A 19,497-nucleotide genomic window follows, 5' to 3' on the forward strand; every position below is an offset into this window, starting at 1 on the left:
GCCTGCCCCGAGTGCCACCCTCCACACACTCACATCCCGCTTGAATCTGCGTCAGCACCTCGTGGAAGGTGTTACGCCCACTTTACAAGCGTGGACTGAGCCCCCAGAAGAGGGATCAGGGTTTGGGGTAGAGTCTGGTCCGACTCCTGAGTCTCCGGGGAGAGCTTGGGGCCCGGAGTCCGGTTTGTAATCCGGCCCCTGCCCCCATCCTGGGCCCTGCTGGGGGGGCTCCATGCCCGGCCCCAAGTTCAGGCACCCCCAGCACCCGAGTTAAGTGACTTGCACACTGTGTCACAATTTGGATGCAACAGAAAGAGGATTTGCACCCAAGCCCGTGTGACTGTCCCTGAGGAAGGCTGGGGAAATGGTGACAGGTTGAGGGCTCTGGTGGCAGTCGGGGTGGCCTGCTGTGGGGGCACTGGGGACAGAGCTGTGCCCGAAGATGTGGGGAGACATCACTGGTGAGGGGACACCCAGCCCATGGGTCACTAGGCTGGGAGGGCTGACAGCTTGCAGGGAGCAGGGCCCAGACCGTTCAGAAGTTGGGAAACGAGAGTTAGAGGGGGCGAAGGGGCACCAGGGGGCCCAGGGGCCAGAGACAGCCTCGAGGAAGAGTGGCAATACTGGATGCAAGTGCAGTGTGTATCATGCACGAAGAAAGCCCCACTCCAAGGCCTTGGCCCAGATGGACCTGCTGGATCCTTCCGTTTTCCCCAGAAGGCTGGGGGTGTTAACCACAGACTCATTCAGCGGGGTGACCACTGAGGCTGGCCGGGAACCCCAAGCAGTGTGTGCTCGGAATGGGAGAGTTGACAAGACACATTCACACCGCATGATCTTATGCTGTGGCCCCATGGCCTGGTGATTTTACCAAAGAGAAAAGTGGTGTGAGAAACTGAAGCTGGAGACACTGCAGGGCGGACAGCGCTGGGGGTCTCGCCAGGGTCATCGGCCCCTCAGCTCCAAGGCTTTCGTTATTGGCATTTTCCTGCCAAGCGAACAGGCTCACAGAGGGGGAAGTGACCTGTGTAAGGTTGCACAGCTAAGAATAGTGGAAATTTGGGTAAGAAAGAGAAGAGGGACTTCCCCATCAAAACCCCTGAAGCATATGTCGTCCTCCGCCAGAGTCCTGTCCGTACCTCCCTGGGACTGTTTGTCCTGGTGTCTGAGACGTTTGTTTGTCTGGGCCAGGTATTTTTTTCATTTATTTGACAAGTATTTATTGAGCACCTGTTGTATGCCGGGCCCTATTCTGGGTGCTGGGGACATGTGGTGACCAAGATGGAGGTGACAATTTGTGGGGAGAGACAGACACTCAGGGTCCAGTAACTGGAACAAGATGATGATAGGTGGGGACAAGGGCTCTGAAGGAAGGGAAGTGGGGCAGGGAGGCGCCGGAAGGCAGGAGGGCCTCCTGGGAGGCGGCATCTGAGCAGGTGAGGTGTGAGGGCCGGGCGTCTGGTCATCCGGCCCTCTCTGTCCAGCAGCTGCTCTCGTGTGTGCTTTCTGTGTCTGTTATCCCTCAAATAACCCATGGCTCTGGGACTGCTTATCACTCCTTCCCTAGTTGGGGAAACTGAGGCAGAGAGAGACAAAGTCACTGGCCCCACAGCTGGCAAGCGACTAATGTAATGAATTTGCACCTTATGTCTGAACCTGAGAGGCTGCCTCCTGCCTCAGCCCGTGGCCCTGACATCTCATCTGCTCTGTTTTCCTGTCCTGCTCCCCGACCCCCACCCCAAAGCCTTTCTCAGCCTGGCTGACCTGCTGGGTGACTGCGGATGGAGACGCAGCAGCCCCGGGTTGCTGGTGGGCCCCCTCTCCTTGGGGTTTTCAGCCTGGTGTTGGCTGTGCCCACGAGCAGGGGTGGGAGAGGCCAGGGTGGGTGGCACTCAGGGGCCCCAGCTTGTCAGGGTCGGAGCCCCTCCTGGGTGTCCTCTGAGGCCAAGAGGTAGGAGTCCCATTTCACCGAGTGTGTCCTGAGGCTCCGAGAGGGATGCCCCCTGCCCAGGAAGTAGGCACGTTGGTACTGAATCTGTGTGTGTCTGAGCCCTGAGCCCTGAGCCCACCACCTTCCTGCCCGCCAGCCACTGCACTGTGGGGGACACACCGGTGAGGCTCGAGTTTGCACCCACCGAGGGTAAGACCCCAGGGCAAGAGGAACGCTCCGAGCTTAGTCCGTTCCTTGCTGATGGCCGCCGGCAAGAGCTTGGCGTCTTTGGGCCTGGGCTGCCATTCACCTAGTCAGGCGAGGGCCTCCTCTGGGCCCGCAATGGTCCCTGGCTCCTGGAGCTGATGTTCTGGGGCAGGAGACGCCGGCAAGCCAACTTCAGATTGCGATAAAGGCCTTCAGGAAAACAGAGTGGAGGCGGTGGTGTTGGGCGCTGGGGGGTGGTTCAGAGGGCATTCCAGGCACAAGGGGCAGCAGGTGCAAAGGCCTGGAGCTGGCAGGCTGAGCTCGCTGTGCTGGGGACGGGGTGAGGGGACCACACGGCTAGAGTGGAGGCGGCTGGGGCGCAGTGGGGAGAGGGGGACAGAGAGGTGGCAGGTCCTTCTGAGGGCCGTGGAGGCCAGGCTGAGGCTCCGAGAGGCCGCTTTGAGGATGAATGAGTGGGTGACCCCACCAGGGCCTGGCACCTGGGGAGCCCTTGACGAGTCTGTCGCTGGGGAGAAACAGGCCCCTCGGCGTTGGGAGGAGGCCAAGGGCAGTGGGTGAAGGGCACAGGGGGGCTGCCTGCCTGCGCCCAGGGGCCTTGTGGGTGAGGAGCCTCTGACCCAGGGCCTGGAGCCCTGGGAGCTGCTCACCAGGCAGGAATGAGGGGAAGGATGCGCCAGGAGCGGGGCAGGGGCCCGAGCCAAGAGAGGGAGAGTGCGCCGGGAAGCCGAGATTGCAGGGGAGAGGGCACAGGAGGCAGCGAGCCAGGCTGCTGGGGTGGGGGCGGGGGAGGTGCCCGCCTCCCTGCGGCCTCCAGGGCGGGGTGGGGGGCCCTGGGGGCAGGCAGGAGGCTGGGCCCTAGGAGGGGGTTTTCTCTCTATTTGATTTCCCATGGGATGCTTGATTGTGGTGGGAGGGCTAATACTGACTGTGTGCTGGCGTGTCCTCAGTGTGTTGCACGGATTAACTCATTTAATCCTCACAACAACCTTATGCGGCAGGTACTATTACTGTTCTATTTTATGAACAAGGAAACTGAGGCGCAGAGAGGTAAAGCGACTTGCCCACGGCACACAGCAAGTGTTAACAGGGTTTATTTCTGGGTAGTGGCATTTTGCGTGCTTTTTATTTCCTTCCTGTACTCATGCTCTGCGTTGGCGAACCCTCCCTCTAATGCTGGGGGCAAGTGCTCTACTAAGAGACTACATTTCCCAGCTTCTCTTGTAGCCAGGGATGACCAATGAGATATAAATAGAAGTTATAGGTGAGGTTTCCAGGAAAACTCTTTAAAGGGGGCTGATTAAGCTATGAGGTACCTTCTCTTTTGCCTCCCTCCTTTGCAACACTCCCCCTGCCTCTTTCTACTTCCTTCCTGGAACTCAGATGTGATGGCTGGATCTTTGGGAACTATCTTGAACCATGAGGCAAACACTGAAGCATGGAAGGTGCATACTGAGGGTGGTGAAACCAGTAGATAAAGGCACTTGGCTTCTTCACGGTGGTGGAATAGCCACCCCAGTCCTTGCCTTGCTTGCTCTGTGCCTTCTCTGGACTTGTTTACATGATAGAAAAATAAATCTCTGCTTATTGAGGCCTCTGTCATTTTGGCTTCCTGTTACTGGCAGCTGAATCTATTTCTAACTGATACATTTGCCAAAACGGAATCAACCTGTGTGAGCTGTTTTGTGACCTGCATTTCTTAGTGATGTCCCAGTGCTTCCTCGTCTGAGAACGTTCCACTGACACTACTGCACATGGTGCAGAACGAGGGGCTTGCTCTTTGCTTAGGAAGAATAATTGCCCTCAGATATGGTGGAAGGACTTCTTTCAATTCATTTTAATTACAGAGGTCATGCCTGAAGATGTTCTGCCATGAAAATTTTCCGCCTGTCCTCAGGTTTCTCCCCTGAGACTCTGAAATCTCAGTGTGCATCAGGACAGGCTTGAACCAGGCCCTTGGAATGGATGGAATCTCTTCTGCTAACCCCAGTGAGATCAAATCCTGCTCCCCGCCCTCCACATGTGACCCACGTAGCACCAGCGTGCTAGGACCACACACCCCACACCACCCCGGGTAACCTCACGCGGCCACTGCCACCACCTGCTGCGCCCGGCCCCCGGCCTGCCAGGCCTGGGAGTCGCCTTTGCCAGCCTGCCTGGGGCGGGCCCAGCTGGGATCTCTGCACAGTGAGTCTGGAGGCTGGGAGCTTTTATTTTTATAGGTGTCACCAGATCCGTGCCTCCTGGGTCCCTGGTGTCCTGGTGGGGACGGAGATAGCAGGAGGAGGAAGGCTCCTGGGAGAAGCAGGTGGGTGGGGGTCGGTAGGCTGTGGAGGAGACAGAGCTGGGGCAGGAGTCTGGGTGTTTGGCCACAGGAGGGAAAGGGGCCCCGTTGTCCATATGTCCCTCACCAGTCCCCGGGGGGTGAGCGAGGTGAGTTTGGGGGCCGGCCCCATCAGGCACGTGACGACTGATGCCTGGCTTGAGTAAGCTGCCCAGGTCACCCATCAGCCGATCGTGCTTCCTGGTTCCCAGGACGGGCTGCCGTCAGTCCTTGCAAGGCCTGAATTGCATTTGGTTTATTTTCCCCCTTCATCTCGGCTCCCCACGTCCATTCCACCCACTTTTCATAGCCCCCGCCCAGTGTGGTTGGTACCTGTCCTTGCACACGCATCTCTTTCTTCTAGGTATTTTCTTCTTAGTGAAATACACACACACAGGAGAGCGCACACAGCAGAGGTCTCCAGCTCGGTGGCTTTGCCTCGTGTGGACCCATGCATGTGACCGGCATCCAGATCAAGAAACAAACCAATCGGCACCCCAGGAGCCCCTCATGCCCCTTCTAGCCAGCCCACCCCCCCACTTAAGGGTAGTCGTCATTCTGATTTCTAACAGCAAATGTTCATTTTGCCTGTTTCTGCACTTTGCATAATTGCAGTCACACTTCTTTTACGTAATATTGTGACTATAACATTCATTCAGGTTGTTGTGCGTATCAGAGTTCGTTCCTTTTGTTGCTGAATAGAAGTCCACTGCGTGGACAGACCACAACGTTTACCCGTTTTTTTTTTTTACTGAGGGACATTTAGGTTGTTTCCAGCTTTTAGGTTTAGAATTGGGCTGTGATGAACATTCTAGAACACATGTCTTTTGGTGAACACACACACACATGTTTCAGTCGGGCACATACCCAGGAGGGCCTTGCTGAGTCATAGGAAATGCTGTGAGTATGTGTTTTCAATTCCAGTTAATGGTGTTCAACCCTGGATCTTATTCGATTTCTTACTTTTTTTCTGTTTTAAAGAAAACTTTGTGTCTCAGTCCGTTCAGGCTGCCGTGGGCTGGGAAGCTCATAAACAACAGAAGTTGCTGTTCCGCACTTCTGGGTGCCGAGACCTCCAGGATCAACTTGCTCGCAGACTTGCGTCTGGTGAGGGCCTGCCTCCTGCCTCACAGATGCTGTGTCCTCACTCGGCGGAAGGGCCGGGGGAGCTCTCTGGGGTCTCCTCTATACGGGCGCTAATCCCGTGCATGAGGGCTCCACCCTCAGGAGCTAAGTGCTCCCCAAGCCTCGCCTCCTCATGCCCTCACACTGGGTTCTTCCAAGGCATGAATTTTGGAGGACACAAACATTCAGTCTATAGCATTTTTTATTTTGAAAAAGATCTCAAATTTATAGAAAAGTCAAAAAAGCAGTACAAAGAACATTTCCCCCCTGAATTATTTGAGAATAAAACGCTGACCTCTTGCCTCATCGCTCCCTAATACTTTGATATACAGTTCCTACAAGCAAGGGCTGTCTACGCCCACAGTATAACCACGGAAATCAGGAAATTAACACGATCCGTTACCACTCCCTGCTCAGACCCATTCAGGCTTCAATTGCCCTAATGATGTGCAGTCAAAGGGTACAGGTCAGGACCACGTGTTGCATTTGGTTGCCGTATCTCTTGAGTCTCCTTTAACCCGGAACAGCTCCTGTCTTCCGTGACGTTCATGACCTCGGCACTTTTGAGGGTGACGGGCTGGCTATTCTGTAGTGTGTCCCTCACTTTGGGCTCGTCTGTTGTTTCCCAATGATTAGATTCAGGTGATGCATCTTGGCAGGTAAATCACAGAAGTGATGTGCTCTTCTCTTTGTCCCATCGTTGCTAGTGTTCGCTTTTTTTTTCTACAGATTTATTGAGATAGAATTGGTGTGTAACATTGTATAAGTTTAAGGTGTGCAACATAATGATTGATATTGTATATGTTATGAAATTACCTCAGTAAGTTTAGTTAGCATGGTCGGGTCCCATAGTTACAATGTTTTTCCTTGCAATGAGAATGATGGTGCTGGCTTGGATCTCTTGATTGAAGAGCCACCTGCCAGACGTCAGTCTGTAAGGTTACCTTTCCCCCTTTGCAATAGCAGGTGTTTCCTGGGAGGTACTTTGAAACCATGTAAATATCCCGTTCCTCAACAAACTTCTAATGATTCATCTATTTTTATCAGAATGGACTCATGGTTTTCTATTTTATTCAATGGGTTGTGGCGTATTATTATTAATTATTTATATGCTCATGTTTTCCCATATATGGCCACTGGGAGCCCCCCAGCTGGCTTCCGTGCCCTTTTGACATGTTGCCATCACTCTTCCAGCTTTTTCTTACTTTCGGGCATGTGCTTCTCGGGGCTCACCCAGTGCTGTCCCTGCCTCGGCCCTGGAATCAGCCACTTCGCCCAGCAGCCCTGCCTCTCTGGAGTGGAGGATGGTGTTTAGAAACCGAGGTCTTGGCATGAAGTGTGCTCATTGCTACTGGGTTGTCACTGCTCCCAGGCCCTCTCCGTGGCCAGAGCTAAGGACTGTGTGTGTGTGCACAGAGACGCGTGTTTATATCTGTATTATTTTTGTATCTAACAATTATCTGTGTGTGTATGTATGTATGCAGCTATCACGTGTCTAGAAAACTGAGTTTACACTGATAACTCCAGTTCCAACTGAGCACCACAGACTTTATTCTCATCTTCTCTCTTCCCATATCTGGAACTCTGACAGTGAGAAAATTGGCTCCCATTATTCTGAATATATTTACTTATTTGACCAATCCCCTGGATGGGACCACTTTCCTGCTCCGCACACACCCTGCCCATCCCCTCTGCGTCCTGCTCTGCCCTCCCACCTGCCGCCCTTCTTGTGGATAATCTCAGTTCAACTCTCCCGCGGCCTCCATGCATTTTTCTTTTTAATTTTTTACTCAATTTGAATATATAATATATACTCATTGTTCAAAATTCAAAGGTTTGAAAGGGTTTACAGTGAAAAGTTGGTCTCCTTCCTACTCGGGCCCTCAAGCTCCCAGGTCCATTCTGCAGAGGTCCCACAGCTGTCAGCAGTTTTCCTGTTTCAGGTGGTCCGTGTGAGCAGACACGCATGTGACATTTACACACATCACACGCTGTAGTGCTTTTGCACACGGTCTGCACTTTGCCTTTTCATTGAATGACGTGTCTTAGAGCTTGCTCACGTCAGTCCCGCAGAGCTGCCTTGCTCTCTCTGAGGCTCAGACAATATTCCATTGCATTGCTGTGCCATAATTATTTAACCAGTCCCCTTTTGATGGACATTTAGGTTGTTGCCAACCTTTTCTAGCTCACATGATACTGTGATGGACAGCCATATTGATTAGGTGGCATCCTGCACAAGGAGAGCACACGTTCCTGGAAGGCTGTGTTTAGGGCTGCCGCCGTGTTGCTCTGTGTCCCTCTAATTCATTGCTTTTTCCTCTGATGCACCGTGTTCCTCTGTGTGTATCTGCCTCATTTAATGAACGATTCCGCATGCGATGGACACTGATCCTTCAAGTCCTTGGAGCCACAAACGCTGCCATGACCAATGTCACTGAATGGGCCTCTGTCACGGGTAAGGTGGTCTGCACACTGAGCCAGAGTTTGGGGAGAGACTGATGGAGGGATGGGCTGAGGTTGACTCTCCACGATCCCCCTGCCGGTGTCAGGCAGTTTCTCCTCGTCGCCCTTTGTTGCTGTTCTGTCCCCTTGTCGGGCTCACAAGGGTCAGGTGGGCTGGGTTCCCATCCCAGCTCTGTCACTTAGATGTTTGATCTGGAATAAGTGACCTCCCCTCTGAGCCTCAGTTTCCTCTGGGCAGCGGGTCTGCTCGCATGCCTGACTGGTGTGCGCTGTAGGGCTTGTGGAAAGTAAGTCTTTGATAAACAAAAGGGTCCATTACATCATGGCCCCAGGGCTCTGTGGCTGTCTCTCCTTTGGGCCCAGGTTTGGGGACACGGTCCTCCTAAGGCTGTGACAGGGGGAGGGGCTGACCTGGAGAGGGCCGGGGACTCAGGGGGCGTGAGCTGGGGTTGTTAGGCCCCAAGAAGAGTTGTAAGCAGACTTTTGATTCAGTAACATTTGAAGGGAAAATGCTAATCTAGGTGGGGACTGGTATTCCTTCCTTCCTTCATTCACTCAGGTTCCTCTTTACAGCTTGTGATTTTGGGCAAGTGGCTTAACTTCTCTGTGCCTCAGTTTCCTCTTCCGCAAAATGAGGATGGCAATAACAGTAGCTGTCTCATAGGGTGTGGCGAGATGAAATGAAGAGGTATGGCGGGTGCTAGGGTAGTGCCTGGCAGATGGGAAATGCTCAATAAATATCAGCTATGATCACAAGATGGTTTTTCAACAAATCATTTACCGAGAATCGGTATGTGTTGGGGTTAGTCATCTCTTCCTGCCTGCAGCTAGAACCACCTGGAAACTCAAGTTTTGTAAAATCAGAGCCCAGAAAAGAAGACAGGATCTTGGGGTGTAACCGCCCCGCCCAGCAGTCTGGCTGCCAAGGGTGTTTCAAGGTCCTCCAACCCCTGCATCCCAGGCCCGGGTTCCTGATGCCCTGTCAGCCCCCACCCCCAGCTCCCCAGAGGTCGTGACATCCTCAAAGCTTCTCTAACAGCACTGGCTTGAACCCTTGTGGACTCAGAAGAAAAGACTCGGGCAGGAGAACCCCATTTGTGCAATCCCGGGGACCCCCCTTCTTAAGCCCTAGATGCTGCTGAAGGTGCGAACTGCCTTTTCCTTGCAGCCACTTGGGCCCTGGGAGGAAGCGGCAGCGTGGGTTGGCCGGGGTCTTGCCTGTCACCTGCTCTTGCGTGTCCAGCGTGGACCAGGCCTCCTCAGCCTCGGAACTGTTGGCGTTGGGACGGGATCATTCTGTGTTGTGGGGCGCTGTCCTGCGCGTTGCAGCATCCCTGGCCTCCACCCACTAGATGCCAGTGGCATCCCCACCCCTCAGTTGTGACAACCAAAAATGTCCCCAGACATTGCCAAGTGGCTTGGGGGGGCAGAACCCCCTGAGCTGAAAACCCCTGGTGTGGAGGGTGCAGCAGCCAGGCTGAACCCCGCAGGGTGAGTGGCTCCCCGTGTGGCCCTCGGGTCCCCATCACTCAGTTAGAGGGTCAGGCTGAGCCAGCATCCAGGGCCCCCAGCCCGGTCTGACTAGAATTCTAGGCTCTGGTGCATTCCTGTCTCTCTTCGCATCCTGGTTGCAGGCTGCAGGAGGCAGGACGAGGATCTGGGCCCAGGGGACAGGTCTGGGCGGGGACAGCCTGTATCTGTTCTTCTCCCCCGTGCCAGACCCTCCCTCCTGGGGCAGGAGAGAGGGTCATTACAAAAGCAGGCCCTGGGCTGCATCTCATTTGATCCTTGTTGGGCTCTGTGAGGTGGGAGGGCTTTTCTCATGCCCATTTTCCAGCAACGGGACAAACCACAATTGTATGCCACCCGACGGGACACGCAGGAAGAATACAGCCTCGCTCCTGTCCCACCCCTGCAAGGATGCACCGCCCGAGTCTACGAGGAAACAGACAAACCCAAAGAAGGGGCACACGGCAGAGCAGCTGGCCCCTCGTCCTCAGAAGTGTGACGGTCGTGAGCATCCAGGAGAGACGGAGGAGCTGCTGAGAGGCCTGAATGTGACAGAAGGGAGCCGGTGTGATCCTGGGCCCGAAAACAGTCATAAAGACCTTTGTGGGGACAAGCACAGAATGTTGAATAAGGCCCGTGGGTTCGATGGCGGTGCTGTTCCGATGGGTCCTGAGTCTGATAACAGTCCTCTGTGGGCAATGGGGGGTCCGGAGATATGCGCTGGAGGGTTCAGGGATCAAAGGCCACCGGGTCTCCAACTGACTCGCGAATAATTTAGGACAAGAGAGAAATATAGAGGGGAAATGATGAAGTAAGTGGGACAAAATATAAGCAATCTGGGCGAAGGATATCCTGGAGTTCCTTGTAACCCTTGTAAGTTTTCTGTAAGCTCAAAAGTTATACCCAAATAAATTAAGAAACAAATCCAAACATCTGACCTTCAATAAACCCAGGAAAAATGAAAATATATGTCACGGAAAGATCTGTAAGCATCTCCAAAGCAGTTTTATTGACGAGAGCTCCAAACTAGAAACAACGCAAACGTCTTTGAGCAAGTGAGAATCGTAGAACGGCTATAAATGGGATGCTATTCGGCGACAACACGGCGTGGCGATCGATTCCCGCACACAATGGATGAGGCTGAAAAGCACGACGCTGGGGCCCCGAAGCCAGACACGGAAAACCACAGACTGTGCGGTTCCTCTGACGGGACGTTCCAGAACAGGTCAGACGAAACTCGAAGTCACGACGGTGGCTCCTGTTGTGGGTAGAGGAGTTATAGCCTGGGGAGGGGCGTGGGGGAGCCGTCTAGGCTGCTGCCGAGGTCCTGTCTGGACCGGGGCAACGGTCACGTGGATTTACACATCTCTAAGTATTCATTGAGAACAAAATTCACCGAGATGAGTTCTCTTTCTGCACTTTATGGTACAAAAGTTTAACTCAAAATCAAGGTAAAAAATTAAAAAAAATTAACTAAAGATACACACCAAACTTAGGAGAATAAGGTGGGCAGGGAGTAGGGAGTGGGGTCAAAGGGAATAAATATGTAAAACCAGAGTGGAGCCTTGTGTGGACAATGATGATGACACATTGTGAATTGAGGTGTTGGATAACTCGGCCCTTTGTACCTGAGGTTCAAAAGGAAAACCCAAAAAGGACGCAAGAGGTCAGAGAGGGGGATTACCTTGTCTGAGGTCACACAGTGGTGGGTAGCAGAGGCAGGATTTGAACCTGGGTGACCCTGGGGCATACTCTTCACCCAGTGCTCTGGCCTGTACTCCCCGGGCTGGATAGCCCTGTTCAGCTCCCAGAAGCTCCCCGGGGCTTGGCGAGGGATGGTGAAACCACCGCCTGGCAAAGCCCTTTCCAGCCCAGAGCTCGGGGCTCCAAGTGGGGAGGGGAGGCAGTGGGACAGAGGGCGGCCAGCCGGCTGCTCCCCTCCCCGGAGCCTCGTTCCCTGGCCTGGGGTGGCTCTGCCAGCCTCCGCCCGCCTCCTGTGGCCTTTACCTTCTTTCCTGGGCCAGCGCGTGGGCTGCGGAGCCCCACAGGCTTGGGTGCAGATCCCAGCTCTGCCCTCATCTGGCTATGTGACCTAGAGTGAGCGGCTCCCCACTCTGTGCCTCAGTTTCCACTTCCAGAGCCTGCCCTTGAGAGCATCTACAACAGCGTCAGTGGGCAGAGTGGAGGAGTTAATTGTGTGCAAAACTCGCCACAACGCCCGCGCATACTAAGCGCTCAGTAATAATACCTGCTGTTGTTATTGCTGCTTGTGGGATGGGGGACGGCCTGTTTTTGCCCTCAGACCTCAAAACACCAGCGTGTTAAAGCAGCCAGCACGGAATGGAAAGTTCTGGAGAAAGGAACTTAATTTCCATTCTGGGTTTGGAAAAGGTCTTGGAGAGCTGAGGCAGGACCCGGGATGGCTTCCTGGGTCGCGACCTGGGCCGCCGCACGGGGCCCCCCTCCCGGCTTAATGCTGTGCTCTTGCGTCCCGAAGTTCTGATGACTTCAGAGTGAGGGCCTCTGCATTTTCAGGTCGCTGGCCCTGGGCAGGGTGGTGGCACCTGGTGAGGTCACCCCTTAGACGTTCAGGAACATTCTTTGAGTGTCCCTGTCCCCGCCGGGGACCTCGCTGACCTCACCTTCCTCCCCTGGCAAGTGGGAAGCCGTGCCTTGTGCAAGGCCACAGGCAGCCAAAGAGGAGCCAGGCCTCTGGGCCTGGCTTCCATCGGCGGCCGAGCAGGGCTGAGACCCGGGAAGTAGGACTGGCCAGGCCCGAGTGTGGCCCCGGAGCACGTGGTGGAGCTGCCCTTTGATGCCCTGGCTGGCCTTTTGGCCTTTTTTACGATTGACTTTTGATTTAAAAGGATGCTAGTAATACATCGGTTCTTTTTAAACATGAAGACATTTCTGATCAGGCTGCAGGCGATCTGGGACCGCGGCCGGGACCTCCCCCCTCACCAGCCGAGGGCGGTTTTACGATCTGGGTGCAACCTGCAGGCGTTTGCTTTACCTTCATCTCTGTGCCTACGCGTCTTTGCCTTCCTGCCTTTCTTTTTTTTCTGTTATACTTTTTAAAACAAACTTTTTACGGAACTATAACCTGAGTCCAGAAGAGCGGGTCCCTTTTCACCACCCCCCACCCACGCCCACGAAGGGAGTGTGCCTTCCTGTGGCTTCACGCCCCCTCCCCGTTTGCCAGCCCGTCTCTCTCCTTATTTGAGTCCCTGTGTGTCAGTCCTGCCTGGACGTCAGGGTCCAGGACCCTCCGTGACATCCACATGCTCGGTGCCCAGAAAATAAATGGCTGGTAAATGAACCAAGGGAAGCAAAGGACAAAAACAAACAAACAGCCACAAAACCCGGTTCTGGGTAACTGAGGGTCCGGTTGAGGTGGGTTTTGGTCAACGGGAGTTCCTTGTGAAACTTCTAAGAGCACGACCGTATCCATCAGCCATAACCGTGCCCAGCACTTGCCCGAGAAGAATAACGACACTGAATGGCCCAGGGTGCATGGAGGGAGCCAGTGGGGCGGCACGGGGGCCGGCTGCCCCGCAGCCCTCCAGGATTGTTCTGAGGTCCCACGGGCGGGAAGTGGCTGCGTGCCGTCCTGGACCCGGGGCCTCTGAGGCCGCGTCCCACAGTGTTTCCATTTTGTTCTCTGCTGTGTCTGTGACCCTGAGCCTGGCACAGAGAAGACTCTCAAAGATGGGCTCCACGAATGACTTCACTGAGCCCCTACTGTGTGTCAGGCATGGTGCTCAGCCTGCGAATACAGCAGGAAATAAGACAGCCCCAGAGCCTGTCTCCATGGAGTTTCCATTCTCACTGTGGGGGATACAGTTGGTCAGATGGGAAGGGCTGTGGAGAAAAATAAGATAAGGAAGGAGAGAAGAAGTGTGTGTGTGTGTGTGTGTGTGTGTGTGTGTGTGCGTGCAATGTTGCGTTTAACTACAGAGGTCAGGGAAAGCCTCACTGAGAAAAAGCGATATTTAAGCAAAGATGTGGAAGGATATTAAGGGAGAGGGCCATGGGGATGTCTGGAGAAAGAGGGAACAGCAAGTGCAAAGGCCCTGAGGTGGGATCGTGCTCTCTCCGTTCTGGGAGGCCGGTGTCGGGGACTGTTGTGAGCCAGGGGAGAGAAGGAGGAGAGGAGATGAAGAAGGTGGCGTGTATATGTGGCAGTGGGTCGGTGGGGTTCTGAGCAGAGGACGGATTTGCTTCGACTTCTTCCTCCTGGGGTTAAGGGGTGGTGGCAGCTGGGAGCAGAGAGCACAAAAGGAAAGAACCCGGTGGGAAATGCTAAGCCCAGTGCCTCGTACACAGTAGGCACTCACTAAGCAGCATCGGGTCAGTGCAGAGGGTATGCAGAGGGAGGCGTTGGACGGAGTGACCTGCCAAGCTCTCATGAGGTTCCTGGGGGTGGGTGATGCCCAGCCTCCCCTCATGGAGGGCTTGGTGCCCCGAGATGAGCTGGGCAGGAAGGGGGTGGCCCCTGCAGTGGGGCAGGATGGCAGGTGAGTGGGAGGCGGCAGCCAGGCTGGGGCAGGCAGGGAGCTGGGAGCTGGCGGGGGGCCAGGGAGACAGCGTTCCCACCGGCCAGGAGGGCAGGCCGGGGCTGGTTCCCCCGGGGAGAGAGGCAGGGGGCAGGACCCGGTCCTGAGGGGAGCTCCCCAGACGGTCTCCCACGTGGGCTTCCGGGAGCCTGGTTGCTGGCTTGGTGGCCTCTGCTCTGTGGCACCTACCCCGCCCCTTGGCCCCTCTGATCTTCCCCTCTCCCTGTCGCTGGGGCTCCAATCAGACAGGTCCTCAGCACGGCCAGTGTCCTTGCTCACACCTGCACCTCAACCCTCCCCCCACTTTCTCTCATTCCTGCAACTTGCCATTCCTCCTTCCACGCTTTGCCCACGCTGTTCCCTCCTCAACGAACGCCTTTCCCTTTCCTTTTTACCAGATTCAGTCCTGCTCATTACTTAATTCTCAGAGGAGAGGGCTCCCCAGAGCCCCATTTGCTCCTCTCCATTCCTGTGCACAGTATTCACAGCCAGGACCCCCGTTTGGGGGCACAGCTGTGTGGTTATCTGCTGCGGTGGGTCCCTCCCACAGGCGCTGAGCTCCGGGGTGGGAACAGGGCTGTCATGTTGGTGCTGTGTTCTCAGCGCTTGGCATGGCACCCGGCGCATAGTAGGTGCCCTGAATCCTGCATGAGGGTGGAGGATGGGTGTTGGGTGAGTGGTTGTGTCTAGGGACAGAGAGATGGATGGACAGACGGGTGCATGGACTTAGGCGGGTGGGGGTGGGCTGGATGACGGCGTGAGCAGTGAGGGGGGGGAGGGGCAGGTGGGGGTGGAGGAGCGCCGGCTGACTGACGGGAGACTGCCCAGGGTGGGACGGAATGCAATAGAAAACTGGCCTGCGAGTTAGGAGGCCTGGGTTCAAGTTCAGCCTTGCTGCATGTTAACACCAAGGCCGTGGAGTCTCGGGCTTGTCCTATGGCCTCTCTTTGCCTCTGTTTCCCCATCTGTTGCTTTTTCAGCTTCGTTATCGCTGTTATTTCACTGTGTAACCTTTTTTATTTGCCCCCCGACTTCTTCTGGAGCCTCAGCACGTGAACGGAACAACAGGGAGCTGCTGAGATGGGGGGCGGCCCCCTGGAGCCCTGGGAGCTGCAAACACCGCTTGAAAATCTAGCTGGACAGCCCCCCGTTTTGCCATGGCACCCGGCTCTGACTCCCTCTCTGGGGGCGTTTGTTAAAAATGCAGATTCCGGGGTTCCTTGGCCCACATTTCCGCTTCGAGTAGAGCAGGCCCCGAAACCTGCGGTTTGAACCAGCTCCGCTCTGTGATCCTGAGCTCGGCCTGGGCAGGGCTCACCGCCACCTTCCAGGGCCACTGGACCCTGCAGGCCAGCAGCCTGGCGTGTGCACGCATGTGTGAGCACGTGTGTGTGGGTGCACGTATGTGCCTGTGTGTTAGGGGCTTGGGGGTCACTGCGACATTTTCTACATAAAAAAGAGACTAGAAAGAACCGGGACGTTCATGGTTGGGGGGCTGGTTCAGTCCTCCGGGGCTGGTCCCCTCCCTGGAGGACCCAGCGGGAGTTGGAAATAAGGAAGAAGGCTCTGATAAGACCAGACCTCCACGATGTGGTTAAGCGCAGAAGCAGGTGCAGGACGAGGCCTATTGTTCCTCCACTTGTGTTAGAACATTCATGGAGAGGAATATGGAAATGCACGGACAATTCTGGAAGGACACATAAGACACTGGGACCAGCGTGGCCTCTGGGCAAGGAGACTGGGGGGCCGGGAGCGGGAGGGAGACCCTTGGTTATGGCTGAGTCTCCTAAGTCCTGGGTTCGAATTCTGACTGTAATTAGCTATGCGACCCTAAGCCCTCTCTGAGCCTCAGTTTCCCCCTATGTAAATGGAGCCTGGACGGGTGCAGAGGGCCCGGGCCCTTAATCCTTCTTTGGCTTCCGTTTCCCAGGACGCTCCCGTTCAGGCCTCACCTTGCCTTAGCCCTGCTTGGCTCAGGGAGGGTGGGTCCCCGGGAGGGGGTGGCCCAGTCCGGGGCGGGGCTGAGCTGGAAAAACCGGCAGGGTTGGAGCGGTGTGGGCACCGTCTTCACTCCTCCACCTGGAGGTTGCTCAGGGACACTCACCCCCACGCCTTACCCCCGAGGGGCTGGGAGCAGAAAAGCAGCCCCCGACCCGGGCTGGGGGGAGGGGAGGAAGGCTGGGCATTGAGCCCGGGGGTGGGGCGGCAGGGAGATGAGGAGACAGAGGGACAGAGGCAGAGAGAGAGAGAGAGACAAGGACCGAGAGAGGGGAAGAGAAAGAGAGACACACACGGAGCCGGATTCAGGCTGAGAGAGGCAGAGACCAGAGCAGGGTAGGAGGCAGTGAGCTCCTGGGGAGGGGGGCGGGTAGTGGCTAGGGGCAGGAACGCCGGGGAGGGGCGGGGGCGGGGGCAGAGGGTGCGGGAGGCGTCCCCAGCAGGGCGTGTCCCACACCTCCGGGTGGCAGCTACAGTTCTGAGTGGACCTAGGAGCCAGCTCAGGCTCCTGACTTCTTGCCCCTGCAGTGGCTCCTCAGGATCTCGGACCCAGAGGCGGCCTCCCTGGGGCCCCCTCGGAGCAGAGCTAGGAAGGCCTGAGGTGGAACCGGGCTAATTAGTGCTCAGAACTAAGATAATCGCTGCTTGGAATGTTCCCTGGGAGGTCCAGGTGAGGGTGGGCAGCCGGGGGCCATGGTGTGCCTGGGATTGCCCAGCCAGGCCTCTGCCTGCTGACTACTGGGGTGCTGACTATTGGAAAGGGGGAGACCCAGGAGGCCTCGACTCTCAGGTCTTAGAACCTGTAGTCACTCAGGCCCCTCCAGGCCACCCTGTGTAGCTGATGCACTGGACTCCAGTCTGATCAATTCTACGTCAACCTCTGCCGAAAGCCTTCCATGGCTCCCCATGGCCTGTAAGCTAAAATCCTAGCTCCTTACCTCGGCCTAGGGGGACCTGCTGATCTGTTCTTGCTCCTACCTCATCACTCTGGCTCTCCCTTTCTGCCCTTTTACCTCCAAGCATTCCGCACTTGGCCTACTGCAGGACCTTTGCATATGCTGTAACCCCTCCCATATGCTCTTCCTCCACCTCCTCCCAGAGCCCTCCCCTGTGCATCTTTTAGGCCTCAGCTCAAAGTCCCCGCAGTGGGGAGGCCTCCCTGGTACACACCCCTGCAGCCCCGTGAACCTCTCCTTCCCAGCACTCTGCATTCTCCATTCTCTTAATGGGATTCCTTATTCACTGCCTGCTTCCTCCACACAAGTGTCAGCTCCCTGAGGACAGGCACCATGTCTGCTGGTCACCACTGTGTCCCACAGGGCCTGATGCACAGCCCGGGCTCCACGAGTGAGCCAGTGACCATCACGAAGTGGCCCAGACATTTTTTGCGGTGTGGATGCCTCCGAGGAAGGGCCTTCTGCTGACCCGGGGTCTCCCCGCACCATCCCCACCCCTCCCCCGGTCCCAGTCCCGGAAGATCCTGCCTCAGAGTCTGCAGACCCTGCGGGGCAGCCATGGCTGTGATGTCGTAATGAATCACTGGCCAGAATCTGCTCTCGATAATCTCCGGGCTGGTCATGGCCCGCCTGTCCTCACGGAGCCCGGGACCACAGGCCACGGTATCACTGGCCCCAGGTGTCCCACCGGACCCCTTGCCTCCGGCCACAGATAACAGCACAGGCCCCAGTGACCTCGCCTCAGCTGCAGGCACCTGCGCCTGGGACATGCAGGGTGGCCTCGGGCAAGTCCCTGCCTGCCTCTGGGTTGCTGGGTCACACGGGGTCGGGGGTAGGGTCCCGCCCCAGAGGAGAGCACGAGGAACTGGGTGGAAATGGGGTCTGTGGCTGGAGACCTTGACATGATAACCACACTGATGTCTCCAGGAGGGAGAAATGAGAAAGTGACTGGTGACATGGTGGATTCCCACATGTCCCCATCTGGGGGTGGAGGGGGTCCAGGTGCCTGACCTGCCCCAAGGTGCCCTGGATGCCTGAGGTTTACAAGTGTCCTGGGGCACAGTGGGGCGGGACAGAAAGTTCTGGCAAGTGAGGGTTTGAGCCATTTCTAGGGTGTCGATCCCACCATGCCTCAGTTTCCTCATTGTGCAGCAGGGGTAATAAGTTCTTCCTTCACACGGATGAGCTTAAATAAGTTACTGTCTGTGACGGGCTTGGAGCCGCGCCTGACTCACGGGGAGTGATCGATAACTGCCGCTGTCGTCACCTCCTGAAGCCTTGCCTGGCCCTGGCCCTTCCCAGCACCCTCCCTCCCCACCGCTCAGGCTTGGGATCCACCTGCACGATCTCAACAGCCTCCAGGTGGTCTCCTGTTCCTAGTCTCAGCCCCATGTCGACTTTCCATGCGCTGCCAGATGGAGCCTTACATGGTGTGAGCAGGATCGCCATCCCACCTGGCTCAGCAGTCTCCCCTGACACACACCGCCCTCAGAATATGGATTCACCTCTGAATCATGGCCTGCAGGTGCTGCAAGATGGCTGCCCTCTCTCCTAACCACCCCCACTCTCTCCCTCATTCCCTCTGTTAATGCTGCTTTGGTTTCCTTTCAGTGAGTCTGACTCATGCCTGCCTCAGGGCCTTTGTACATGCTGTTTCTTCTACTAGAATGCTTTCCTCTCTCCTCTTCACTTAGTGCCCAGATCTCAGAGGAGGGGGACCTCCTGTGGTGGGTGCTGTGGTGACCCACTCAGATTCCCTTACACTGGACCCTGCACCCAGCTCCCAGCTCCCAGCTGCCATGCAGTGTCGGCAGCTCAGTGCTCCTGGCTGGAGCCCTTTTCTGGAGAGTTGCCTCACTGAACAGGACTGCCTCATCCTGGAGGTCCTCTCACCCCCACATCAGAGGCAGACACAGCCAATGACAGATTAAATCAGGGGAACAAACCTCCACCCTCTTGGTTCCAGGTGGGATCAACTCCGCAGCGCCATTCACATGCCAGAGCTCCCCGTGGGGTCAGGCTGAAGCTGGACGCCGCTGAGACACATCCTAGCTTAGCCCTGGCCCAGGCCCTGCCCTGCATCGCTCTCTCCTTTTCTCTGCAAGCATTCCTCAGTGAGTCACCTGCATTCCAGCCTTCGTTTCAGGCTCTGCTGGGCACCCGGGCCTGAGACACAGCCCCAGGGACGCCTCCCCGGCTCCCCTTCTGGTCTCATCTCCAGGGAGCTCTCCTCGCAGGCCTCATTGTGGCCGTTGTTTGACACTTGCTCAGATGATTATGCGTCTGAGGTCTGTCCTCTACCCCAGAATACAAGGCAGGGATCATATCGACTGCTCCTGGCTGCGTCCCCAGTGCCCAACACAACGCTTAGCACAGTAGGTGGTCAATAAATACTTGTTGAATGACTGAATG

This window comes from Equus asinus, chromosome 15 (genome assembly GCF_041296235.1).
Source record: "Equus asinus isolate D_3611 breed Donkey chromosome 15, EquAss-T2T_v2, whole genome shotgun sequence".
NCBI lineage: Eukaryota > Metazoa > Chordata > Mammalia > Perissodactyla > Equidae > Equus > Equus asinus.